A 27,685-nucleotide genomic window follows, 5' to 3' on the forward strand; every position below is an offset into this window, starting at 1 on the left:
ACCAAGAAACGAACAAGATGTACAACATCTTGAACTGATAGAATGGACAAGAATAGAATAATTCTAATCGGCTGGTGACGACTGGCCCCTTTGTCTATCTTTACAGGAACAATAAACTCGTAGGAAGGTGAAGTGGAGCATCGTTTGCGCCCTCATCGGGATTCTATGGCTAAGTATAAGCGCTGAGTCTAGTGGGAGGCGCGAGCAACTCGGGAGTTTATGGTTAAGTATATGCCCTAAGTCTGTAGTGGGACTTCTGATGCTCGTTGGTATCGACCAGACTTCAAACGTTATCATCCAGAATGGAATCAAGATGCCAACCAACGATACGCCATCGTTAGAATGGGGAGCGGCTTCAGGAGACGGATGCGATATGACTGTGATTATTGTGAACACGAGAATACGGCTAATGGGACTTTGTATATCCGGGCCAGAGAGGGTGAAGGGATTAAAATAGAGTGTCTATGTACTAAAGACAATGTTCAAATAACCCCAAAATTTCAATTAGGAAAAGGAAAATTTGTAGATCTAGGGTTCGGATTCGACAAAGCGGTTGAGATTACACCAAATTATATCGGGATCCCATATCTGGGGCAGAGTTGGAATACACTGAACTGGCCCAAAATAGGTAAAAGACACAGGGGAATGATAGGATGTTTTAATGTGGAACACAAAGAGAGACCCAGGCAAGGACAAATACTACAGATGGAAATCAGGGGAAGAACAGAGGAGATAAGGTTACAAAGGAACAGCGACGAGCATAAAATTACCACAACCCACTAACGTGCCTGTCAATGGAGAAAGGAGCACGAGGGGGTTTAATAACAAGAAACACAAGGTGAGGTGTATTTTAGTGTAACACAGAGTTATTGAGCTTGCCATTAATATGAGTACTTTTGAGATGCCCACGATGTGTAACAATCATACAAAACAATTATGGGACTCCCTGTGGGTAAAACAATTAGAGGGTCCACAGGGAAAATCTATCTTACAAAGATGTAAGAAACGGGGAGCATTGGAAATGGCTGGAGCAGGGTATGCGGCCGGGTTAGTAAACATAGAAACACAGAAGATAGGAGCAGGAGTAGGCCATTCGGCCCCTCGAGCCTGCTCCGCCATTCAATGAGATCATGGCTGATCATCCAAATTCAGTACCCTGTCCCTGCCTTCTCCCCATATCCCTTGATCCCTTTAGCCTCAAGAAATATATCCAACTCTTTCTTGAATATATTTAATGAACTGGCCTCCACCGCCCTCTGTGGCAGAGAATTCCACAGGTTCACCACTCTCTGGGGGAAGAAATTCCTCCTCATTTCAGTCCTAAATGGCTTACCCCTTATCCTTAGACTATGAGCCCTGGTTCTGGACTCCCCGACCATCGGGAACATCCTTCCTGCATCTAGTCTGTCCAGGCCTGACAGAATTTTATAGGTTTCGATGAGATCCCCTCTCAATCTTCTAAACTCCAGTGAATATAAGCCCAATCGACACAATCTCTCCTTGTACGTCATTCCTGCCATCCCAGGTATCAGCCTGGTGAATCTTCACTGCACTCCCTCCATGGCAAGAACGTCCTTCCTCAGGTAAGGTGACCAAAACTGCACACAATACTCAAGGTGCGGTCTCACCAAGGCCCTGTACAACTGCAGCAAGACATCCTTGTTCCTGTACTCGAACCCTCTCGCTACGAAGGCCAACATACCATTTGCCTTCTTAACCGCCTGCTGCACCTGCATGCTTACCTTCAGCGACTGGTGCACAAGGACACCCAGGTCTCTTTGCACTTCCCCTTCTCCCAATCTATTGCCATTCAAATAATAATCTGCCTTCCTGTTTTTGCCACCAAAGTGGATAACCTCACATTTATCCACATTATAGTGCATTTGCCATGTTTCTGCCCAATCACCCAACCTGTCCAAATCATCCTGCAGTTTCACGACATCCTCCTCACAGCTTACCCTCCCACCCAGCTTTGTGTCGTCTGCAAATTTGGAGATATTACATCCAATTCCCTCATCCAGATCATTAATATATATTGTGAACAGCTGGGGTCCTAGGACCGATCCTTGCGGTACCCCACTAGTCACTGCCTGCCACTCAGAAAAAGACCCGTTTATTCCAACTCTTTTCTTTTTGTCCGCCAACCAGTTCTCTATCCAAGTCAATACCTTGCCCCCAATCCCATGTGCCTTAAATAGTGAGCATAGTAGTAGCAGACTCCAGAAGGACAGAGACAGACTGTGAAATGAGCAGACACAGGGCAGGTGAAATTAAATGAGGATAAGTGTGAAGTGATGCACTTTGAGAGAAACAACAGGGAGAGGCCGTATAATCTAAATGGGACTATTTTGAGGGGGTGCAAGAGCAGAGGGACCTGGGGGTCCATATTCACAAATCTTTGAAAGTGCCACGGCAACTTGGTGAGGCAGTTCAGAAAGCGTATGGGATACTTGGCTTTGTAAATAGGGCCATTGAATACAAAAACAAGGAAGTTACACTAAACCTTTACAAATCACTAGTTAGGAACATAGGACAGGAGGAGGCCATTCAGCCCCTCGAGTCTGTTCCGCCATTCAATGAGATCATGGCTGATCTGTGACCTAACTCCATACACCCGCCTTTGGCCCATATCCCTTAATACCTTTGGGTAACAAAAACCTATCAATCTCAGATTTAAAATTAACAATTGATCTCGCATCAATGACCATTTGCGGAAGAGAGTTCCAAACTTCTACCACCCTTTGTGTGTAGAAGTGTTTCCTAATTTCACTCCTGATAGGTCTGGCTCTAATTTTTAGACTATGTCCCCAGCCCTAGAATCCCCAACCAGCAGAAATAGTTTCTCTCTATCTACCCTATCTGCTCCCCTTAATATCCTGAAAACTTCGATCAGATCACACCTTAACCTTCTAAATTCCAGGGAATACAACCCTAATTTGTGTAATCTCTCCTCGTAACTTAACCCTTGGAGTCCGGGTATCATTCTGGTAAACCTACGCTGCACTCCCTCCAAGGCCAATATATCCTTCCTAAGGTGTGGTGCCCAGAACTGCTCACAGTACTCCAGGTGTGGTCTAACCAGGGTTTTGTACAGCTGCAGGGTTTTGGCCTCAGCTGGAGTCTTGTGTACAGTTCTGGGCACCACACTTTAGGAAGGATGTCAAGGCCTTGGAGAGGGTGCAGAGGAGGTTGACCAGGATGGTACCAGGGATGAGGGACTTCAGTTATGTGGAGAGATTGGAGAAGCTGGGATTGTTCCCCTTAGAGCAGAGAAGGTTAAGAGGAGACCTAATAGAGGTGTTCAAAATGATGAGGGGTTTTGATCGAGCAAGTAGGGAGAAACTGTTCACTCTGGCAAGTGGGTCAGTAACCAAAGATCACAGATTTAAAATAGTTGCTAAAAGAACTGGAGGGAAATGAGGAGAATTGTTTTCACACAGAGGGTTGTTAAGATCTGGAACGCACCATCTGAAAGGATGCTGGAATCAGGTTCCACAGGAACTTTCAAACGGTAATTGGACATGTACTTGAAGAGGAGTAGTCTGCAGAGTTCTGGGGATAAAGCTGGGGTTTGGGACCAAATTGGACAGTTCTTTGAAAAAGCCGGCAGACACGATGGGCTGAATCACCTCCTTCTGTGCTGTTAGATTCTATGATCAGTTTGAAGACGCTGGTGTCTCTTAAGGTTCTTAGAGCTTTTAAAGCTCTTCCCACAGTCAGAACATTTCAAGGGTCTCTCGTCAGTGTGAACTCGCTGGTGTCTCAGCAGGGTGGATGACTGAGTGAATCCTTTCCCACACTCGGAACAGGTGAATGGTCTCTCTCCAGTGTGAACTCGCCGGTGTCTCAGCAGGTGGGATGACTGAGTGAATCTTTTCCCACACATGGAGCAGGTGGACGGCTCCTCCCCAGTGTGAACTCGCTGGTGACACTTGAGCTCCTGGGGGATTTTAACGCTCTTCCCACAGTCAGAACATTTAAAGGGTCTCTCGTCAGTGTGAACTCGCTGGTGTCTCAGCATGGTGGATGAATCAGTGAATCCCTCCCCACACTTATACTCGCTGGATTTAGAAGAATGAGAGGGGATCTCATTGAAACTTATAAAATTCTAACAGGACTAGACAGGCTAGATGCAGGAAGGATGTTCCCAATGGCCGGGGAGTCCAGAACCAGGTTTCACAGTCTAAGGATAAGGGGTAAGCCATTTAGGACAGAGATGAGGAGGAATTTCTTCACCCAGAGAGTGGTGAACCTGTGGAATTCTCTACCACAGAAGGCAGTGGAGGCCAATTCATTAAATATATTCAAGAAGGAGTTGGATATATTTCTTAAGGCTAAAGGGATCAAGGGATATGGGGAGAAGGCAGGGACCGGGTACAGAATTTGGATGATCAGCCATGATCTCATTGAATGGTGGAGCAAGGTCGAGGGGCCGAATGGCCTACTCCTGCTCCTATCTTCTATGTTTTTATGTTTCACACACAGAGCAGGTGAACGGCCTCTCCCCAGTGTGAACAAGCTGATGTCTCAGCAGGGTGGATGACTCAGTGAATCCCTTTCCACACATGAAGCAAGTGAATGCCTTCTCCCCAGTGTGAACTCGCTGATGTGCCTTCAGATCCCCGGAGCTTTTAAAGCTCTTACCACAGTCAGAACATGTAAACGGCCTCTCATCAGTGTGAACAAGCTGGTGTCGCACCAGATCACCAGAGCCTTTAAAGCTCTTACCACAGACAGAACAGTTAAACGGTCGTTCATCAGTGTGAACAAGCTGGTGTCGCTTCAGATCCTGGGGGATTTTAAAGCTCTTTCCACAGTCAGAGCATGTAAACGGGCTCTCCCCAGTGTGAGCTCGCTGGTGTTCCTTCAGAGCCCCGGAGCTTTTAAAGCACTTCGCACATTCAGAACAGTTAAACGGCCTCTCCCTAGTGTGAACAAGCTGGTGTCGCTTCAGATCCTGGGGGCTTTTAAAACTCTTCCCACAGTCAGAGCACTGAAACGGTCTCTCGTCAGTGTGAACAAGCTGGTGTGTCTGCAGGGTGGAAAAATCAGTGAATCCCTTCCCACACACGGAGCAGGTGAACGGCCTCTTCCCAGTGTTAACTCACTGGTGTGTCAGCAGGTGGGATGACTGAGTGAATTTTTTCCCACACTCTGAGCAGGTGAATGGTCTCTTCCCAGTGTGAACTCGCTGGTGTGTTTGCAGGTGGGATGAACAAACAAATCCCTTTCCACACACGGAGCAGGTGAACGGACTGTCCCTGGTGCGACTGCGCCATTGAACTTCCAATGCAGGCGGGGAACTGAATCCATTCCCGCTGTCCCCACCTTTACCCGGTTTCTCCCCGGTGTGACAGTGCACGTGTCTCGCCAGGTCAGGCGATTGGCTGAATCCGCGTCCACACACCGAACAAGTGTGCGGTTTGTCATCGCTGCGATCGCTGCTTTCTCCTTCCATGTGCAAAGGCCGATGATATTCAGGTGGTGATGAATCGAACGGCTTTGACTGAGCTTGACTTGATGTTTGGTCTGAGCTTCCTGTCTGTAAATGCTCCACTTCTAAAACCCTGTAAAACGAGTTTAGAAAGGGGTAAGAGGGAGAATGTTGCCTCATGTTCCCCTTTCCCAGCCCAGGGGCAGTGAAGCTGATTTTCAGGCTCCAGCTGCTGCACAGGTTGAAAGGATGCAATACCCACAAGCCCCCGCGCTCCGGCCGCCGCGCTGAGTTGTGGCTGACACCGCGCGTGCGCCACATGGCACCGCCCCTCCTGCTCCTCAGGCGCCGGCCCGCACTGCGCATGCTCAGAGCACCACCCCGCCCACATCCATCTATCTCTGTACTGCGCCTGCGCGCTGGAGGACTGTGCCGGGCTCCGCGGCGGGCGCTGATTCTCGGCCGAGGCCCTGGGCGGCGGACTGCGCATGCTCAGAACACCACCCCTCCCCCAGCCATCGATCTCTGTACTGCGCCTGCGCGCTGGCGGCCTGTGCCGGGCTCCGCGGCGGGCGCTGATTTTCGGCCGAGCCCTGGGCGGCGGACTGCGCATGCTCGGCAACACCCGCTCAGGACAATGAGCCGCTACCGCGCCTGCGCGGGGCCCCGACTGTGGCATTCTGGGGAAGGTCCGGGTAACCGGCTGAGAGCCCGGATGGCCGGTGGAGAGTGAGATTCAGGAGGTTTGTTTATATCGGGAGAGAAGTGCGGGCAGGGAGATCAAAATAAAGAAAATACAAACTGGAGCGCCCTCCTGGCACCGAGCGGGGCGAGTGGGAGTGGTATACAGACCCCCAAACAGTAAGGCGGAGGTTGGGGATGGCATTAAACGGGAAATTAGAGACACATGCAATAAAGGCACAGCAGTTATCATGGGTGACTTTAATCTACATATAGATTGGTCTAACCAAATTAGTAACAATACCGTGGAGGAGCAATTCCTGGAGTGTATACGGGATGGTTTCCTGGACCAATATGTCGAGGAACCAACTAGAGATCAGGCCATCTTAGACTGGGTATTATGTAATGAGAAAGGATTAATTAGCAATCTTGTATGAGTCCCCTTGGGTTGGAGCGATCATAATATCATAGAATTCTTCATTAAGATGGAGAATGAAGTAGTTGACTCAGAGACTAGGGTCCTCAATTTAAATAAAGGAAAGTACGAGGTCTGAGGCGCGAGTTGGGTAGGATTGATTGGGGAATGTTACTCAAAGGGTAGACGGTGGATAGGCAATGGCAAACATTCAAAGACCGCATGGATGAACTACAGAATTTGTTCATCCCAGTTTGGCATAAAAATAAAACAAAAAAAATGACTCAACCGTGGCTAACAAGGGAAATTAGGGATAGCATAAGATCCAAGGAGACGACATATAAATTGGCCAGAAAAAGCAATAATCCTGAGGATTGGGAGCAGATTAGGATTCAACAAAGGAGGACAAAGGGATTAATTAAGAGGGGGAAAATAGAATATGAGAGTAAGCTTGCAGGGAACATAAAAACTGACTGTAAAAGCTTTTATAGATATGTGAAGAGAAAAAGATTGGTGAAGTCAAGCGTAGGTCCCTTGCAGTCAGAATCAGGGGAATTTATAATGGGGAACAAAGAAATGGCAGACCAATTAAATACATATTTTGGTTCTGTCTTCACAAAGGAGGACACAAAAAACCTCCCAGATATGTCAGGGAACATAGGGTCTGATGAAAGGGAGGAACTGAAAGAAATCAGTATTTGGACTTTCAGAAGGCTTTCGATAATTAAATCAGTATTTGTAGGGAAATGGTGTTAGGAAAATTGATGGGACTGAAGGCCGATAAATCCCCAGGGCCTGATAATCTACATCCCAGGGTACTTAAGGAAGTGGCCCTGGAAATAGTAGATGCATTGCTGGTCATCTTCCAGAACTCGATAGACTCTGGAACAGTACCCATGGATTGGAGGGTAGCTAATGTTACCCCACTATTCAAAAAAGATGGCAGAGAAAAAGCGGGGAATTATAGACCGGTAAGCCTGACATCGGTAGTGGGGAAAATGCTAGAGTCCATCATAAAAGATGTAATAGCAGAGCACTTGGAAAGCAGTGACAGGATCGGACAAAGTCAACATGGATTTACAAAAGGTAAATCATGCTTGACTAATCTACTGGAATTTTTTGAGGATCTAACTGGTAAAATAGATAAGGGAGAACCAGTGGATGTGGTGTATTTGGACTTTCAGAAGGCTTTTGATAAGGTCCCGCATAAGAGGTTACCGTGCAAAATTAAGGCACATGGGATTGGGGGCAAGGTGTTGACTTGGATAGAGAACTGGTTGGCAGACAGAAAGCAAAGAGTTGGAATAAACGGGTCTTTTACCGAGTGGCAGGCAGTGACTAGTGGGGTACCGCAAGGATCGGTCCTAGGACCCCAGCTGTTCACAATATATATTAATGATCTGGACGAGGGAATTGGATGTAATATCTCCAAATTTGCAGACGACACAAAGCTGGGTGGGAGGGTATGCTGTGAGGAGGATGTCATGAAACTCCAGTACGATTTGGACTATAATGTGGATAAATGTGAGGTTATCCACTTTGGTGGCAAAAACAGGAAGGCAGATTATTATTTGAATGGCAATAGATCGGGAGAAGGGGAAGTGCAAAGAGACCTGGGTGTTCTTGTGCACCAGTCGCTGAAGGTAAGCATGCAGGTGCAGCAGGCGGTTAAGAAGGCAAATGGTATGTTGGCCTTCGTAGCAACAGGGTTCGAGTACAAGAGAAGGATGTCTTGCTGCAGTAGTACAGGGCCTTGGTGAGACCGCACCTTGAGTGTTGTGTGCAGTTTTGGTCACCTTACCTGAGGAAGGACGTTCTTGCCATGGAGGGAGTGCAGCGAAGATTCACCAGGCTGATACCTGGGATGGCAGGAATGACGTACGAGGAGAGATTGTGTCAATTGGGCTTATACTCACTGGAGTTTAGAAGATTGAGAGGGGATCTCATCGAAACCTATAAAATTCTGTCAGGTCTGGACAGACTAGATGCAGAAAGGATGTTTCTGATGGCCGGGGAGTCCAGAACCAGGGCTCATAGTCTAAGGATAAGGGGTAAGCCATTTAGGACTGAAATGAGGGGGAATTTATTCACCCAGAGAGAGGTGAACCTGTGGAATTCTCTGCCACAGAGGGCGGTGGAGGCCAGTTCATTAAATATATTCAAGAAAGAGTTGGATACATTTCTTGAGGCTAAAGGGATCAAGGGATATGGGGAGAAGGCAGGGACAGGGTACTGAATTTGGATGATCAGCCATGATCTCATTGAATGGCGGAGCAGGCTCGAGGGGCCGAATGGCCGACTCCTGCTCCTCTCTTCAATGTTTCGATGCCCCACATAAGAGATTAGCATTTCAAGTTAAGGCACATGGGATTGGGGGCAAGGTATTGACTTGGATAGAGAACTGGTTGGCAGACAGAAAGCAAAGAGTTGGAATAAACGGGTCTTTTTCCGAGTGGCAGGCAGTGACTAGTGGGGTACCACAGGGATCGGTCCTTGGACCCCAGCTATTCACAATATATATTAATGATCTAGACAAGGGAACTAGATGTAATATCTCCAAGTTTGCAGACGACACAAAGCTGGGTGGGCGTGTGTGCTGTGAGGAGGATGCCAAGAAACTCCAGGATGATTTGGACAGGTTGGGTGATTGGGCAGAAGCATTGCAGATGCAATATAACGTGGATAAATGTGAGGTTATCCACTTTGGTGGCAAAAACAGGAAGGCAGATTATTATCTGAATGGCAATAGATTGGGAGAAGGGGAAGTGCAACGAGACCTGGGTGTCCTTGTGCACCAGTCGCTGAAGGTAAGCATGCAGGTGCAGCAGGCGGTTAAGAAAGCAAATGGTATGTTGGCCTTCGTAGCGAGAGGGTTTGAGTACAGGAACGGGGATGTCTTGCTGCAGTTGTACAGGGCCTTGGTGAGACCACATCTTGAGTATTGTGTGCAGTTTTGGTCGCCTTATCTGAGGAAGAATGTTCTTGCCATGGAGGGATTGCAGCGACGATTCACCAGGCTGATACCTGGGATGGCAGGAATGACGTATGAGGAGAGATTGGGTCGATTAGGCTTACACTCGCTGGAGTTCAGAAGAATGAGAGGGGATCTCATTGAAACTTATAGCATTCGAACAGGACTAGACAGACCAGATGCAGGAAGGATGTTCCCGATGGCCAGGGAGTCCAGAACCAGAGGTCACAGTCTAAGGATAAGGGGTAGGCCATTTAGGACAGAGATGAGGAGGAATTACTTCACCCAGAGAGTGGTGAACCTGTGGAATTCTCTACCACAGAGGGCGGTGGAGGCCAATTCATTAAATATATTCAAGAAGGAGTTAGATATATTTCTTAAGGCTAAAGGGATCAAGGGATATGGGGAGAAAGCAGGGACAGGGTACTGAACTTGGATGATCAGCCATGATCTCATTGAATGGGGAGCAGGCTCGAGGGGCCGAACGGCCTACTCCTGCTCCTATCTTCTATGTTTCTATCATTGAGCGGCCGCAGCACGGCGTCTGCTGCAGGGAGCCGGACTGGGCACGTCATCAACTCCAGGGTGAGGACTGACGTGAGCTCCAACCAATAGGAAGAGTGGGCGGATCTTGGAGGTCTGAGCTGGCGGCGGGTTCTCCAACCAATCGGGGTGTCTGAGGGGCGGCTCCTCCGCCACCTGGTTCTCCCGCTGCTGAGACCAGTGTCAGGCAGCAGAGTAGAGGGAGCTTTACTTTGTATCTCACCCGTGCTGTACCTGCCCTGGGAGTGTTTCATGGGACAGTGTAGAGGGAGCTTTACTCTATATCTAACCCGTGCTGTACCTGTCCTGGGAGTGTTTGATGGGACAGTGTAGAGGGAGCTTTACTCTGTATCTAACCCCGAGCTGTACCTGCCCTGGGAGTGTTTGATGGGACAGTGTAGAGGGAGCTTTACTCTGTATCTAACCCGTGCTGTACCTGTCCTGGGAGTGTTTGATGGGACAGTGTAGAGGGAGCTTTACTCTGTATCTAGCCCCGAGCTGTACCTGCCCTGGGAGTGTTTGATGGGACAGTGTAGAGGGAGCTTTACTCTGTATCTAACCCGTGCTGTACCTGTCCTGGGAGTGTTTGATTGGACAGTGTAGAGGGAGCTTTACTCTGCATGTAACCTGTGCTGTATCTGCCCTGGGAGTGTTTGATGGGACAGTGTAGAGAGAGCTTTACTCTGTATCTAACCCGTGCTGCACCTGCCCTGTGAGTGTTTGATGGGACAGTGTAGAGGCTTTACTCTGTATCCACCCTGTGCTGTACCTGCCTTGGGAGTGTTTGATGGGACAATGCAGAGGGAGATTTACTCTGTATCTAACCTGTGCTGCAACTGTCCCTGGAGTGTTTGATTGGACAGTGTAGAGGGAGCTTTACTCTGTATATAACCTGTGCTACACCTGCCCTGGGAGTGTTTGATGGGACAGTGTGGAGGGAGCTTTACTCTGTATCTAACCCGTGCTGTATCTGCCCTGGGAGTGTTTGATGGGACAGTGTAGAGAGTGCTTTACTCTGTATCTAACCCGTGCTGTACCTGCCCTGGGAGAGTTTGATGGGACAGTGTAGAGGGAGCTTTACTCTGTATCTAACCCATGCTGTACCTGTCCTGGGAGTGTTTGATGGGACAGTGTAGAGGGAGCTTTACTCTGTATCTAACCTGTGCTGTACCTGCCCTGAGAGTGTTTGATGGGACAGTGTAGAGGGAACTTTACTCTGTATCTAACCCATGCTGTACCTGTCCTGGGAGTGTTTGATTGGACAGTGTAGAGGGAGCTTTACTCTGCATGTAACCTGTGCTGTATCTGCCCTGGGAGTGTTTGATGGGACAGTGTAGAGAGAGCTTTACTCTGTATCTAACCCGTGCTGCACCTGCCCTGTGAGTGTTTGATGGGACAGTGTAGAGGCTTTACTCTGTATCTACCCTGTGCTGTACCTGCCTTGGGAGTGTTTGATGGGACAGTGTAGAGGGAGATTTACTCTGTATCTAACCTGTGCTGCAACTGTCCCTGGAGTGTTTGATTGGACAGTGCAGAGGGAGCTTTACTCTGTATATAACCTGTGCTATACCTGCCCTGGGAGTGTTTGATGGGACAGTGTGGAGGGATCGTTACTCTGTATCTAACCCGTGCTGTACCTGCCCTGGGAGTGTTTGATGGGACAGTGCAGAGAGTGCTTTACTCTGTATCTAACCCGTGCTGTACCTGCCCTGGGAGAATTTGATGGGACAGTGTAGAGGGAGATTTACTCTGTATCTAACCTGTGCTGCAACTGTCCCTGGAGTGTTTGATGGGACAGTGTAGAGGGAGCTTTACTCTGCATCTAACCTGTGCTGTACCTGCCCTGAGAGTGTTTGATGGGACAGTGTAGAGGGAGCTTTACTCTGTATCTAACCTGTGCTGTACCTGCCCTGGGAATGTTTGATGGGACAGTGTAGAGGGAGCTGTACTCTGTATCTAACCTGTGCTGTACCTGCCCCGGGAGTGTTTGATGGGACAGTGTAGAGGGAGCTTTACTCTGTATCTAACCCGTGCTGTAACTGTCCTCCGATTGTTTGATGGGACAGTGTAGAGAGTGCTTTAATCTGTATCTAACCTGTGCTGTTCCTTGCCCCGGGAGTGTTTGATGGGAGACTGTAGAGGGAGATTTACTCTGTATCTAACCCGTGGTGTACCTGCCCCGGGAGTGTTTGATGGGACAGTGTCGAGAGAGCTTTACTCTGTATCTAACACGTGCTGTGCCTGTCCTGCGATTGTTTGATGGGACAGTGTAGAGAGAGCTTTACTCTGTATCTAACCCGTGCTGTACCTGCCCTGGGAGTGTTTGATGGGACAGTGTAGAGGGAGCTTTACTCTGTATGTAACCTGTGCTGTGCCTGCCCTGGGAGTGTTTGATGGGATGGTGTAGAGGGAGCTTTACTCTGTAGCTAACCCCGTGCTGTACCTGCCCTGGGAGTGTTTGATGGGACAGTGTAGAGGGAGCTTTACTCTGTACCTAACCCGTGCTGTACCTGACCTGCGATTGTTTGATGGGACAGTGTAGAGAGAGCTTTACTCTGTTTCTAACCTGTGCTGTACCTGCCCTGGGAGTTTTTGATGGGACAGTGTAGAGGGAGCTTTACTCTATATCTAACCCGTGCTGTACCTGCCCTGGGAGTGTTTGATGGGACAGTGTAGAGGGAGCTTTACTCTGTATCTAACCCGTGCTGTACCTGCCCCAGGAGTGTTTGATGGGACAGTGTAGAGGGAGCTTTACTGTGTATCTAACCCGTGCTGTACCTGCCCTGGGAGTGTTTGATGGGACAGTGTAGAGGGAGATTTACTCTGTATCTAACCCGTGCTGTACCTGCCGCGGGATTGTTTGATGGGACAGTGCAGAGGGAGCTTTACTCTGTATCTAACCCATGCTGTCCGTGCACTGGGAGTGTTTGATGGGACAGTGTAGAGGGAGCTTTACTCTGTATCTAACCCGTGCTGTACCTGCCCTGGGAGTGTTTGATGGGACAGTGTAGAGGGAGCTTTACTCTGTATCTCACCCGTGCTGTACCTGTCCTGCGATTGTTTGATGGGACAGTGCAGAGGGAGCTTTACTCTGTAGCTAACCCCGTGCTGTACCTGCCCTGGGATTGTTTGATGGGACAGTGTAGAGGGAGATTTGCTCTGTATCTAACCCGTGCTGTACCTGCCCTGGGAGAATTTGATGGGACAGTGTAGAGGGCGCTTTACTCTGTATCTAACCTGTGCTGTAGCTGCCCTGGGAGTGTTTGATGGGACAGTGTAGAGGGAGCTTTACTCTGTATCTAACCCGTGCTGTACCTGCCCCGGGAGTGTTTGATGGGACAGTGCAGAGGGAGCTTTCCTCTGTATCTAACCCGTGCTGCACCTGCCCTGGGAGTGTTTGATGGGACAGTGTAGAGGGAGCTTTACTCTGTATCTAACCCGTGCTGTACCTGCCCTGGGAGTGTTTCATGGGACAGTGTAGAGGGAGCTTTACTCTGTATCTAACCTGTGCTGTACCTGCCCTGGGAATGTTTGATGGGACAGTGCAGAGGGAGCTCTACCTTGTATCTAACCCGTGCTGTACCTGCCCTGGGAGTCGTTGATGAGACAGTGTAGAGGGAGCTTTACTCTGTATCTAACCCGTGCTGTACCTGCCCTGGGAGTGTTTGATGGGACAGTGCAGAGGGAGCTTTACTCTGTATCTAACCTGTGCTGTACCTGCCCTGGGAGTGTTTGATGGGACAGTGTAGAGGGAGATTTACTCTGTATCTAACCCATGCTGTACCTGCCCCGGGAGTGTTTGATGGGACAGTGTCGAGGGAGCTTTACTCTGTATCTAACCCATGCTGTACCTGTTCTGGGAGTGTCTGATGGGACAGTGCAGAGAGAGCTTGACTCTGTATCTAACCTGTGCTGTAGCTGCCCTGGGAGTGTTTGATGGGACAGTGCAGAGGGAGCTTTACTCTGTATCTAACCCGTGCTGTACCTGCCCTGGGAGAGTTTGATGGGACAGTGTAGAGGGAGCTTTACTCTGTATCTAACCCATGCTGTACTTGTCCTTGGAGTGTTTGATGGGACAGTGTAGAGGGAGCTTTACTCTGTATCTAACCTGTGCTGTACCTACCCTGGGAGTGTTTGGTGGGACAGTGTAGAGGGAGCTTTACTCTGTATCTAAGCCGTGCTGTACCTGCCCTGGGAGTGTTTGATGGGACAGTGTAGAGGGAGCTTTACTCTGTATCGAACCTGTGCTGTACCAGCCCTGGGAGTGTTTGATGGGACAGTGTAGAGGGAGCTCTACTTTGTATCTAACCCGTGCTGTACCTGCCCTGGGAGTGTTTGATGAGACAGTGTAGAGGGAGCTATACTCTGTATCTAACCTGTGCTGTAGCTGCCCTGGGATTGTTTGATGGGGCAGTGTAGAGGGAGATTTACTCTGTATCTAACCCGTGCTGTACCTGCCCTGGGAGTGTTTGATGGGACAGTGAAGAGGGAGCTTTACTCTGTATCTAACCCATGCAGTACGTGCACCGGGAGTGTTTGATGGGACAGTGTAGAGGGAGCTTTACTCTGTATCTAACCCATGCTGTACGTGCACTGGGAGTGTTTGATGGGACAGTGTAGAGGGAGCTTTACTCTGTATCTAACCCGTGCTGTACCTGCCCCGGGAGTGTTTGATGGGACAGTGTAGAGGGAGCTTTACTCTGTATCTAACCCATGCTGTACGTGCACTGGGAGTGTTTGATGGGACAGTGTAGAGGGAGCTTTACTCTGTATCTAACCCGTGCTGTACCTGCCCCGGGAGTGTTTGATGGGACAGTGTAGAGGGAGCTTTACTCTGTATCTAACCCATGCTGTACGTGCACCGGGAGTGTTTGATGGGACAGTGTAGAGGGAGCTTTTACTCTGTATCTAACCCATGCTGTACCTGACCTGCGATTGTTTGATGGGACAGTGTAGAGGGAGCTTTACTCTATATCTAACCCGTGCTGTACCTGCCCCGGGAGTGTTTGATGGGACAGTGTAGAGGGAGCTTTACTCTGTATCTAACCCGTGCTGTACCTGACCTGCGATTGTTTGATGGGACAGTGTAGAGAGAGCTTTACTCTGTATCTAACCTGTGCTGTACCTGCCCTGGGAGTGTTTGATGGGACAGTGTAGAGGGAGCTTTACTCTGTATCTAACCCGTGCTGTACCTGCCCTGGGAGTGTTTGATGGGACCGTGTAGAGGGAGCTTTACTCTGTATCTAACCCGTGCTGTACCTGCCCTGGGAGTGTTTGATGGGACAGTGTAGAGGGAGCTTTACTCTGTAGCTAACCCCGTGCTGTACCTGCCCTGGGAGTGTTTGATGGGACAGTGTAGAGAGAGCTTGACTCTGTATCTAACCCGTGCTGTACCTGCCCTGGGAGAATTTGATGGGACAGTGTAGAGGGACATTTGCTCTGTATTTGACCTGTGCTGCAACTGTCCGTGGAGTGTTTGATTGGACAGTGTAGAGGGAGCTTTACTCTGTATATAACCTGTGCTGTTCCTGCCCTGGGAGAGTTTGATGGGACAGTGTAGAGGGAGCTTTACTCTGTATCTAACCCGTGCTGTACCTGTCCTGGGAGTGTTTGATGGGACAGTGCAGAGGGAGCTTTACTCTGCATATAACCTGTGCTGTACCTGCCCTGAGAGTGTTTGATGGGTCAGTGTAGAGGGAGCTTTACTCTGTATCTAACCTGTGCTGTACCTGCCCTGGGAATGTTTGATGGGACAGTGTAGAGGGCGCTTTACTCTGTATCTAACCTGTGCTGTAGCTGCCCTGGGAGTGTTTGATGGGACAGTGTAGAGGGAGCTTTACTCTGTATCTAACCCGTGCTGTCCCTGCCCCGGGAGTGTTTGATGGGACAGTGTAGAGGGAGCTTTACTCTGTATCTAACCCGTGCTGTACCTGCCCTGGGAGTATTTGATGGGACAGTGTAGAGGGAGCTTTACTCTGCATCTAACCCGTGCTGTACCTGCCCTGGGAGTGTTTGATGGGACAGTGTAGAGGGAGCTTTACTCTGTATCTAACCCGTGCTGTACCTGCCCTGGGAGTGTTTGATGGGACAGTGTAGAGGGAGCTTTACTCTGTATCTAACCCGTGCTGTACCTGCCCTGGGAGTGTTTCATGGGGCAGTGTAGAGGGAGATTTACTCTGTATCTAACCCATGCTGTACGTGCACTGGGAGTGTTTGATGGGACAGTGTAGAGGGAGCTTTACTCTGTATCTAACCCGTGCTGTACCTGCCCTGTGAGTGTTTGATGGGACAGTGCAGAGGGTGCCTTCCTCTGTCTCGACCCCGTGCTGTACCTGCCCTGGGAGTGTTTGATGGGACAGTGTAGAGGGAACTTTACTCTGTATCTAACCCGTGCTGTACCTATCCTGGGAGTGTTTGATGGGACAGTGTAGAGGGAGATTTACTCTGTATCTAACCCGTGCTGTACCTGCCCCGGGAGTGTTTGATGGGACAGTGTAGAGGGAGCTTTACTCTGTATCTAACCCGTGCTGTTCCTTGCCCCGGGAGTGTTTGATGGGCCAGTGTAGAGGGAGCTTTACTCTGTACCTAACCCATGCTGTACCTGCCCTGGGAGTGTTTGATGGGACAGTGTAGAGGGAGCTTTACTCTGTATCTAACCCATGCTGTACCTGTTCTGGGAGTGTTTGATGGGACAGTGTAGAGGGAGCTTTACTCTGTGTCTAACCTGTGCTGTAGCTGCCCTGGGAGTGTTTGATGGGACAGTGTAGAGGGAGCTTTGCTCTGTATCTAACGCGTGCTGTACCTGCCCTGGGAGTGTTTGATGGGACAGTGTTGAGGGAGCTTCACTCTGTATCTAACCCGTGCTGTACCTGCCCTGGGAGTGTTTGATGGGGCAGTGTAGAGGGAGCTTTACGCTGTATCTAACCCGTGCTGTAACTGCCCCGGGAGTGTTTGATGGGACAGTGTAGAGGGAGCTTTACTCTGTATCTAACCCGTGCTGTACCTGCCCTGGGAGTATTTGATGGGACAGTGTAGAGGGAGCTTTACTCTGTATCTAACCCATGCTGTACCTGCCCTGGGAGTGTTTGATGGGACAGTGTTGAGGGAGCTTTACTCTGTATCTAACCCGTGCTGTACCTGACCTGCGATTGTTTGATGGGACAGTGTAGAGAGAGCTTTACTCTGTATCTAACCCGTGCTGTACCTGCCCTGGGAGTGTTTGATGGGGCAGTGCAGAGGGAGCTTTACTCTGTATCTAACCCGTGCTGTACCTGCCCCGGGAGTGTTTGATGGGACAGTGTAGAGGGAGATTTACTCTGTATCTAACCCGTGCTGTCCCTGCCGCGGGAGCGTTTGATGGGACAGTGTAGAGGGAGCTTTACTCTGTATCGCACCCATGCTGTACGTGCACTGGGAGTGTTTGATGGGACAGTGTCGAGGGAACTTTACTCTGTATCTAACCTGTGCTGTAGTTGCCCTGGGAGTGTTTGATGGGACAATGTAGAGGGAGCTTTACTCTGTATCTAACCCGTGCTGTACCTGCCCTGGGAGTGTTTGATGGGACAGTGTAGAGGGAGCTTTAATCTGTATCTAACCCGTGCTGTACCTGCCCTGGGAGTGTTTGATGGGACAGTGTAGAGGGACATTTACTCTGTATCTAACCTATGCTGCAACTGTCCCTGGAGTGTTTGATTGGACAGTGTCGAGAGAGCTTTACTCTGTATGTAACCTGTGCTGTGCCTGTCCTGCGATTGTTTGATGGGACAGTGTAGAGGGAGCTTTACTCTGTAGCTAACCCCGTGCTGTACCTGCCCTGGGAGTGTTTGATGGGACAGTGTAGAGAGAGCTTTACTCTGTATCTAACCTGTGCTGTACCTGCCCTGGGAGAATTTGATGGGACAGTGTAGAGGGAGATTTGCTCTGTATCTAACCTGTGCTGCAACTGTCCCTGGAGTGTTTGATTGGACAGTGTAGAGGGCGCTTTACTCTGTATATAACCTGTGCTGTTCCTGCCCTGGGAGAGTTTGATGGGACAGTGTAGAGGGAGCTTTACTCTGTATCTAACCCGTGCTGTACCTGTCCTGGGAGTGTTTGATGGGACAGTGTAGAGGGAGCTTTACTCTGCATATAACCTGTGCTGTACCTGCCCTGAGAGTGTTTGATGGGTCAGTGTAGAGGGAGCTTTACTCTGTATCTAACCTGTGCTGTACCTGCCCTGGGAATGTTTGATGGGACAGTGTAGAGGGCGCTTTACTCTGTATCTAACCTGTGCTGTAGCTGCCCTGGGAGTGTTTGATGGGACAGTGTAGAGGGAGCTTTACTCTGTATCTAACCCGTGCTGTACCTGCCCCGGGAGTGTTTGATGGGACAGTGTTGAGGGAGCTTTACTGTGTATCTAACCCGTGCTGTACCTGCCCTGGGAGTGTTTGATGGGACACTGTAGAGGGAGATTTACTCTGTATCTAACCCGTGCTGTACCTGCCGCGGGATTGTTTGATGGGACAGTGCAGAGGGAGCTTTACTCTGTATCTAACCCATGCTGGACGTGCACTGGGAGTGTTTGATGGGACAGTGTAGAGGGAGCTTTACTCTGTATCTAACCCGTGCTGCACCTGCCCTGGGAGTGTTTGATGGGACAGTGTAGAGGGAGCTTTACTCTGTATCTAACCCGTGCTGTGCCTGTCCTGCGATTGTTTGATGGGACAGTGTAGAGGGAGCTTTACTCTGTAGCTAACCCCGTGCTGTACCTGCCCTGGGAGTGTTTGATGGGACAGTGTAGAGAGAGCTTTACTCTGTATCTAACCCGTGCTGTACCTGCCCTGGGAGTGTTTGATGGGACAGTGTGGAGGGAGCTCTACTCTGTATCGAACCCGTGCTGTACCTGCCCTGGGAGAGTTTGATGGGACAGTGTAGAGGGAGCTTTACTCTGTATCTAACCCATGCTGTACCTGTTCTGGGAGTGTCTGATGGGACAGTGTAGAGAGAGCTTTACTCTGTATCTAACCTGTGCTGTACCTGCCCTGGGAGTGTTTGATGGGACAGTGTAGAGGGAGCTTTACTCTGTATCTAACCCGTGCTGTACCTGCCCTGGGAGTGTTTGATGGGGCAGTGTAGAGGGAGCTTTACTCTGTATCTAACCCGTGCTGTACCTGCGCCGGGAGTGTTTGATGGGACAGTGTGGAGGGAGTTTTACTCTGTATCTAACCCGTGCTGTACCTGCACTGGGAGTGTTTGATGGGACAGTGTAGAGGGAGCTTTACTCTGTGTCTAACCCGTGCTGTACCTGCCCTGGGAGAGTTAGATGGGACAATGTAGAGGGAGCTTTACTCTGTATCTAACCTGTGCTGCAGCTGCCCTGGGAGTGTATGATGGGACAGTGTAGAGGGAGCTTTACTCTGTATCTAACTCGTGCTGTACCTGCCCTGGGAGTGTTTGATGGGACAGTGTAGAGGGAGATTTACTCTGTATCTAACCCGTGCTGTACCTGCCCCGGGAGTGTTTGATGGGACAGTGTAGAGAGAACTTTACTCTGTATCTAACCCGTGCTGTACCTGTCCTGCGATTGTTTGATGGGACAGTGTAGAGAGAGCTTTACTCTGTATCTAACCCGTGCTGTACCTGCCCTGGGAGTGTTTGATGGGAGAGTGTAGAGGGAGCTTTACTCTGTATGTCACCTGTGCTGTGCCTGCCCTGGGTGTGTTTGATGGGATGGTGTAGAGGGAGCTTTACTCTGCAGCTAACCCCGTGCTGTACCTGCCCTGGGAGTGTTTGATGGGACAGTGTAGAGGGAGCTTTACTCTGTATCTAACCCGTGCTGTACCTGCCCTGTGAGTGTTTGATGGGACAGTGTAGAGGGTGCCTTCCTCTGTATCTACCCCGTGCTGTACCTGCCCCGGGAGTGTTTGATGGGACAGTGTAGAGGGAGCTTTACTCTGTATCTAACCCGTGCTGTTCCTTGCCCCGGGAGTGTTTGATGGGCCAGTGTAGAGGGAGCTTTACTCTGTATCTAACCCATGCTGTACCTGCCCTAGGAGTGTTTGATGGGACAGTGTAGAGGGAGATTTACTCTGTATCTAACCCGTGCTGTACCTGCCGCGGGAGCGTTTGATGGGACAGTGTAGAGGGAGCTTTACTCTGTATCTAACCTGTGCTGTAGTTGCCCTGGGAGTGTTTGATGGGACAATGTAGAGGGAGCTTTACTCTGTATCTAACCCGTGCTGTACCTGCCCTGGGAGTGTTTGATGGGACAGTGTAGAGGGAGCTTTAATCTGTATCTAACCCGTGCTGTACCTGCCCTGGGAGTGTTTGATGGGACAGTGTCGAGGGACATTTACTCTGTATATAACCTGTGCTGCAACTGTCCCTGGAGTGTTTGATTGGACAGTGTCGAGAGAGCTTTACTCTGTATGTAACCTGTGCTGTGCCTGCCCTGGGAGTGTTTGATGGGACAGTGCAGAGGGAGCTTTACTCTGTAGCTAACCCCGTGCTGTACCTGCCCTGGGAGTGTTTGATGGGACAGTGTGGAGAGAGCTTTACTCTGTATCTAACCCGTGCTGTACCTGCCCTGGGAGAATTTGATGGGACAGTGTAGAGGGAGATTTACTCTGTATCTAACCTGTGCTGCAACTGTCCCTGGAGTGTTTGATTGGACAGTGTAGAGGGTGCTTTACTCTGTATATAACCTGTGCTGTTCCTGCCCTGGGAGAGTTTGATGGGACAGTGTAGAGGGAGCTTTACTCTGTATCGAACCCGTGCTGTACCTGCCCTGGGAATGTTTGATGGGACAGTGTCGAGGGAGCTTTACTCTGCATATAACCTGTGCTGTACCTGCCCTGAGAGTGTTTGATGGGACAGTGTAGAGGGAGCTTTAGTCTGTATCTAACCCGTGCTGTACCTGTCCTGGGAGTGTTTGATGGGACAGTGTAGAGGGAGCTTTACTCTGTATCTAACCCGTGCTGTACCTGCCCTGGGAGTGTTTGATGGGACAGTGTAGAGGGAGCTTTAGTCTGTATCTAACCCGTGCTGTCCCTGCCCTGGGAGTGTTTCATGGGGCAGTGTAGAGCGAGATTTACTCTGTATCTAACCCGTGCTGTACCTGCCCTGGGTGTGTTTGATGGGATGGTGTAGAGGGAGCTTTACTCTGCAGCTAACCCCGTGCTGTACCTGCCCTGGGAGTGTTTGTTGGGACAGTGTAGAGGGAGCTTTACTCTGTATCTAACCCGTGCTGTACCTGCCCTGGGTGTGTTTGATGGGACAGTGTATAGGGAGCTTTACTCTGTATCTAACCCATGCTGTACGTGCGCTGGGAGTGTTTGATGGGACAGTGTCGAGGGAGCTTTACTCTGTATCTAACCCGTGCTGTACCTGCCCTGGGAGAATTTGATGGGACAGTGTAGAGGGAGATTTACTCTGTATCTAACCTGTGCTGCAACTGTCCCTGGAGTGTTTGATTGGACAGTGTAGAGGGAGCTTTACTCTGTATATAACCTGTGCTGTTCCTGCCCTGGGAGAGTTTGATGGGACAGTGTAGAGGGAGCTTTACTCTGTATCGAACCTGTGCTGTACCTGCCCTGGGAATGTTTGATGGGACAGTGAAGAGGGCGCTTTACTCTGTATCTAACCTGTGCTGTGCCTGTCCTGCGATTGTTTGATGGGACAGTGTAGAGGGAGCTTTACTCTGTAGCTAACCCCGTGCTGTACCTGCCCTGGGAGTGTTTGATGGGACAGTGTAGAGAGAGCTTTACTCTGTATCTAACCCGTGCTGTACCTGCCCTGGGAGAATTTGATGGGACAGTGCAGAGGGAGATTTGCTCTGTATCTAACCTGTGCTGCAACTGTCCCTGGAGTGTTTGATTGGACAGTGTAGAGGGAGCTTTACTCTGTATATAACCTGTGCTGTTCCTGCCCTGGGAGAGTTTGATGGGACAGTGTAGAGGGAGCTTTACTCTGTATCTAACCCGTGCTGTACCTGTCCTGGGAGTGTTTGATGGGACAGTGTAGAGGGAGCTTTACTCTGCATATAACCTGTGCTGTACCTGCCCTGAGAGTGTTTGATGGGTCAGTGTAGAGGGAGCTTTACTCTGTATCTAATCTGTGCTGTACCTGCCCTGGGAATGTTTGATGGGACAGTGTAGAGGGCGCTTTGCTCTGTATCTAACCTGTGCTGTAGCTGCCCTGGGAGTGTTTGATGGGACAGTGTAGAGGGAGCTTTACTCTGTATCTAACCCGTGCTGTACCTGCCCCGGGAGTGTTTGATGGGACAGTGTAGAAGGAGCTTTACTCTGTATCTAACCCGTGCTGTGCCTGTCCTGCGATTGTTTGATGGGACAGTGTAGAGGGAGCTTTACTCTGTAGCTAACCCCGTGCTGTACCTGCCCTGGGAGTGTTTGATGGGACAGTGTAGAGAGAGCTTTACTCTGTATCGAACCCGTGCTGTACCTGCCCTGGGAGAATTTGATGGGACAGTGTAGAGGGAGATTTGCTCTGTATCTAACCTGTGCTGCAACTGTCCCTGGAGTGTTTGATTGGACAGTGTAGAGGGAGCTTTACTCTGTATATAACCTGTGCTGTTCCTGCCCTGGGAGAGTTTGATGGGACAGTGTAGAGGGAGCTTTACTCTGTATCTCACCCGTGCTGTACCTGTCCTGGGAATGTTTGATGGGACAGTGTAGAGGGCGCTTTACTCTGTATCTAACCTGTGCTGTAGCTGCCCTGGGAGTGTTTGATGGGACAGTGTAGAGGGAGCTTTACTCTGTATCTAACCCGTGCTGTACCTGCCCCGGGAGTGTTTGATGGGACAGTGTAGAGGGAGCTTTACTCTGTGTCTAACCCGTGCTGTACCTGCCCTGGGAGTATTTGATGGGACAGTGTAGAGGGAGCTTTACTCTGTATCTAACCCGTGCTGTACCTGCCCTGGGAGTGTTTCATGGGGCAGTGTCGAGGGAGATTTACTCTGTATCTAAGCCGTGCTGTACCTGACCTGCGATTGTTTGATGGGACAGTGTAGAGAGAGCTTTACTCTGTATCTAACCTGTGCTGTACCTGCCCTGGGAGTGTTTGATGGGACAGTGTAGAGGGAGCTTTACTCTGTATCTAACCCGTGCTGTACCTGCCCTGGGAGTGTTTGATGGGACAGTGTAGAGGGAGCTTTACTCTGTATCTAACCCGTGCTGTACCTGCCCTGGGAGTGTTTGATGGGACAGTGTAGAGGGAGCTTTACTCTGTAGCTAACCCCGTGCTGTACCTGCCCTGGGAGTGTTTGATGGGACAGTGTAGAGAGAGCTTGACTCTGTATCTAACCCGTGCTGTACCTGCCCTGGGAGAATTTGATGGGACAGTGTAGAGGGACATTTGCTCTGTATTTGACCTGTGCTGCAACTGTCCCTGGAGTGTTTGATTGGACAGTGTAGAGGGAGCTTTACTCTGTATATAACCTGTGCTGTTCCTGCCCTGGGAGAGTTTGATGGGACAGTGTAGAGGGAGCTTTACTCTGTATCTAACCCGTGCTGTACCTGTCCTGGGAGTGTTTGATGGGACAGTGCAGAGGGAGCTTTACTCTGCATATAACCTGTGCTGTACCTGCCCTGAGAGTGTTTGATGGGTCAGTGTAGAGGGAGCTTTACTCTGTATCTAACCTGTGCTGTACCTGCCCTGGGAATGTTTGATGGGACAGTGTAGAGGGCGCTTTACTCTGTATCTAACCTGTGCTGTAGCTGCCCTGGGAGTGTTTGATGGGACAGTGTAGAGGGAGCTTTACTCTGTATCTAACCCGTGCTGTCCCTGCCCCGGGAGTGTTTGATGGGACAGTGTAGAGGGAGCTTTACTCTGTATCTAACCCGTGCTGTACCTGCCCTGGGAGTATTTGATGGGACAGTGTAGAGGGAGCTTTACTCTGCATCTAACCCGTGCTGTACCTGCCCTGGGAGTGTTTGATGGGACAGTGTAGAGGGAGCTTTACTCTGTATCTAACCCGTGCTGTACCTGCCCTGGGAGTGTTTGATGGGACAGTGTAGAGGGAGCTTTACTCTGTATCTAACCCGTGCTGTACCTGCCCTGGGAGTGTTTCATGGGGCAGTGTAGAGGGAGATTTACTCTGTATCTAACCCATGCTGTACGTGCACTGGGAGTGTTTGATGGGACAGTGTAGAGGGAGCTTTACTCTGTATCTAACCCGTGCTGTACCTGCCCTGTGAGTGTTTGATGGGACAGTGCAGAGGGTGCCTTCCTCTGTCTCGACCCCGTGCTGTACCTGCCCTGGGAGTGTTTGATGGGACAGTGTAGAGGGAACTTTACTCTGTATCTAACCCGTGCTGTACCTATCCTGGGAGTGTTTGATGGGACAGTGTAGAGGGAGATTTACTCTGTATCTAACCCGTGCTGTACCTGCCCCGGGAGTGTTTGATGGGACAGTGTAGAGGGAGCTTTACTCTGTATCTAACCCGTGCTGTTCCTTGCCCCGGGAGTGTTTGATGGGCCAGTGTAGAGGGAGCTTTACTCTGTACCTAACCCATGCTGTACCTGCCCTGGGAGTGTTTGATGGGACAGTGTAGAGGGAGCTTTACTCTGTATCTAACCCATGCTGTACCTGTTCTGGGAGTGTTTGATGGGACAGTGTAGAGGGAGCTTTACTCTGTGTCTAACCTGTGCTGTAGCTGCCCTGGGAGTGTTTGATGGGACAGTGTAGAGGGAGCTTTGCTCTGTATCTAACGCGTGCTGTACCTGCCCTGGGAGTGTTTGATGGGACAGTGTTGAGGGAGCTTCACTCTGTATCTAACCCGTGCTGTACCTGCCCTGGGAGTGTTTGATGGGGCAGTGTAGAGGGAGCTTTACGCTGTATCTAACCCGTGCTGTAACTGCCCCGGGAGTGTTTGATGGGACAGTGTAGAGGGAGCTTTACTCTGTATCTAACCCGTGCTGTACCTGCCCTGGGAGTATTTGATGGGACAGTGTAGAGGGTGCTTTACTCTGTATCTAACCCATGCTGTACCTGCCCTGGGAGTGTTTGATGGGACAGTGTTGAGGGAGCTTTACTCTGTATCTAACCCGTGCTGTACCTGACCTGCGATTGTTTGATGGGACAGTGTAGAGAGAGCTTTACTCTGTATCTAACCCGTGCTGTACCTGCCCTGGGAGTGTTTGATGGGGCAGTGCAGAGGGAGCTTTACTCTGTATCTAACCCGTGCTGTACCTGCCCCGGGAGTGTTTGATGGGACAGTGTAGAGGGAGATTTACTCTGTATCTAACCCGTGCTGTCCCTGCCGCGGGAGCGTTTGATGGGACAGTGTAGAGGGAGCTTTACTCTGTATCGCACCCATGCTGTACGTGCACTGGGAGTGTTTGATGGGACAGTGTCGAGGGAGCTTTACTCTGTATCTAACCTGTGCTGTAGTTGCCCTGGGAGTGTTTGATGGGACAATGTAGAGGGAGCTTTACTCTGTATCTAACCCGTGCTGTACCTGCCCTGGGAGTGTTTGATGGGACAGTGTAGAGGGAGCTTTAATCTGTATCTAACCCGTGCTGTACCTGCCCTGGGAGTGTTTGATGGGACAGTGTAGAGGGACATTTACTCTGTATCTAACCTATGCTGCAACTGTCCCTGGAGTGTTTGATTGGACAGTGTCGAGAGAGCTTTACTCTGTATGTAACCTGTGCTGTGCCTGTCCTGCGATTGTTTGATGGGACAGTGTAGAGAGAGCTTTACTCTGTATCTAACCCGTGCTGTACCTGCCCTGGGAGAATTTGATGGGACAGTGTAGAGGGAGATTTGCTCTGTATCTAACCTGTGCTGCAACTGTCCCTGGAGTGTTTGATTGGACAGTGTAGAGGGCGCTTTACTCTGTATATAACCTGTGCTGTTCCTGCCCTGGGAGAGTTTGATGGGACAGTGTAGAGGGAGCTTTACTCTGTATCTAACCCGTGCTGTACCTGTCCTGGGAGTGTTTGATGGGACAGTGTAGAGGGAGCTTTACTCTGCATATAACCTGTGCTGTACCTGCCCTGAGAGTGTTTGATGGGTCAGTGTAGAGGGAGCTTTACTCTGTATCTAACCTGTGCTGTACCTGCCCTGGGAATGTTTGATGGGACAGTGTAGAGGGCGCTTTACTCTGTATCTAACCTGTGCTGTAGCTGCCCTGGGAGTGTTTGATGGGACAGTGTAGAGGGAGCTTTACTCTGTATCTAACCCGTGCTGTACCTGCCCCGGGAGTGTTTGATGGGACAGTGTAGAGGGAGCTTTACTGTGTATCTAACCCGTGCTGTACCTGCCCTGGGAGTGTTTGATGGGACACTGTAGAGGGAGATTTACTCTGTATCTAACCCGTGCTGTACCTGCCGCGGGATTGTTTGATGGGACAGTGCAGAGGGAGCTTTACTCTGTATCTAACCCATGCTGGACGTGCACTGGGAGTGTTTGATGGGACAGTGTAGAGGGAGCTTTACTCTGTATCTAACCCGTGCTGCACCTGCCCTGGGAGTGTTTGATGGGACAGTGTAGAGGGAGCTTTACTCTGTATCTAACCCGTGCTGTGCCTGTCCTGCGATTGTTTGATGGGACAGTGCAGAGGGAGCTTTACTCTGTAGCTAACCCCGTGCTGTACCTGCCCTGGGAGTGTTTGATGGGACAGTGTAGAGAGAGCTTTACTCTGTATCTAACCCGTGCTGTACCTGCCCTGGGAGTGTTTGATGGGACAGTGTGGAGGGAGCTCTACTCTGTATCGAACCCGTGCTGTACCTGCCCTGGGAGAGTTTGATGGGACAGTGTAGAGGGAGCTTTACTCTGTATCTAACCCATGCTGTACCTGTTCTGGGAGTGTCTGATGGGACAGTGTAGAGAGAGCTTTACTCTGTATCTAACCTGTGCTGTACCTGCCCTGGGAGTGTTTGATGGGACAGTGTAGAGGGAGCTTTACTCTGTATCTAACCCGTGCTGTACCTGCCCTGGGAGTGTTTGATGGGGCAGTGTAGAGGGAGCTTTACTCTGTATCTAACCCGTGCTGTACCTGCCCTGGGAGTGTTTGATGGGGCAGTGTAGAGGGAGCTTTACTCTGTATCTAACCCGTGCTGTACCTGCGCCGGGAGTGTTTGATGGGACAGTGTGGAGGGAGTTTTACTCTGTATCTAACCCGTGCTGTACCTGCACTGGGAGTGTTTGATGGGACAGTGTAGAGGGAGCTTTACTCTGTGTCTAACCCGTGCTGTACCTGTCCTGCGATTGTTTGATGGGACAGTGTAGAGAGAGCTTTACTCTGTATCTAACCCGTGCTGTACCTGCCCTGGGAGTGTTTGATGGGAGAGTGTAGAGGGAGCTTTACTCTGTATGTAACCTGTGCTGTGCCTGCCCTGGGTGTGTTTGATGGGATGGTGTAGAGGGAGCTTTACTCTGCAGCTAACCCCGTGCTGTACCTGCCCTGGGAGTGTTTGATGGGACAGTGTAGAGGGAGCTTTACTCTGTATCTAACCCGTGCTGTACCTGCCCTGTGAGTGTTTGATGGGACAGTGTAGAGGGTGCCTTCCTCTGTATCTACCCCGTGCTGTACCTGCCCCGGGAGTGTTTGATGGGACAGTGTAGAGGGAGCTTTACTCTGTATCTAACCCGTGCTGTTCCTTGCCCCGGGAGTGTTTGATGGGCCAGTGTAGAGGGAGC

General features: G+C 50.2%; 1 protein-coding gene and 1 pseudogene across 1 annotated transcript in view; one reads left to right on the top strand and one right to left on the bottom strand.

The window, feature by feature from the left end:
• Positions 1-4,037, bottom strand: part of LOC147124664 (uncharacterized) — a 53,983-nt pseudogene extending 49,946 nt beyond the window's left edge.
• A 1,827-nt stretch (positions 4,038-5,864) lies between these two features.
• LOC147124669 (uncharacterized) overlaps positions 5,865-27,685 on the top strand; it is a 60,096-nt gene continuing 38,275 nt past the window's right edge. The window contains exon 1 of the mRNA XM_085991176.1: positions 5,865-6,177. The gene's annotated coding sequence lies outside the window, so the exon portion shown is untranslated. The remainder of the gene's footprint in view (positions 6,178-27,685) is intronic.

Source organism: Somniosus microcephalus, chromosome 1 (genome assembly GCF_052327205.1).
Source record: "Somniosus microcephalus isolate GS21.2 chromosome 1, FLI_Smic_1.0, whole genome shotgun sequence".
Lineage (NCBI taxonomy): Eukaryota > Metazoa > Chordata > Chondrichthyes > Squaliformes > Somniosidae > Somniosus > Somniosus microcephalus.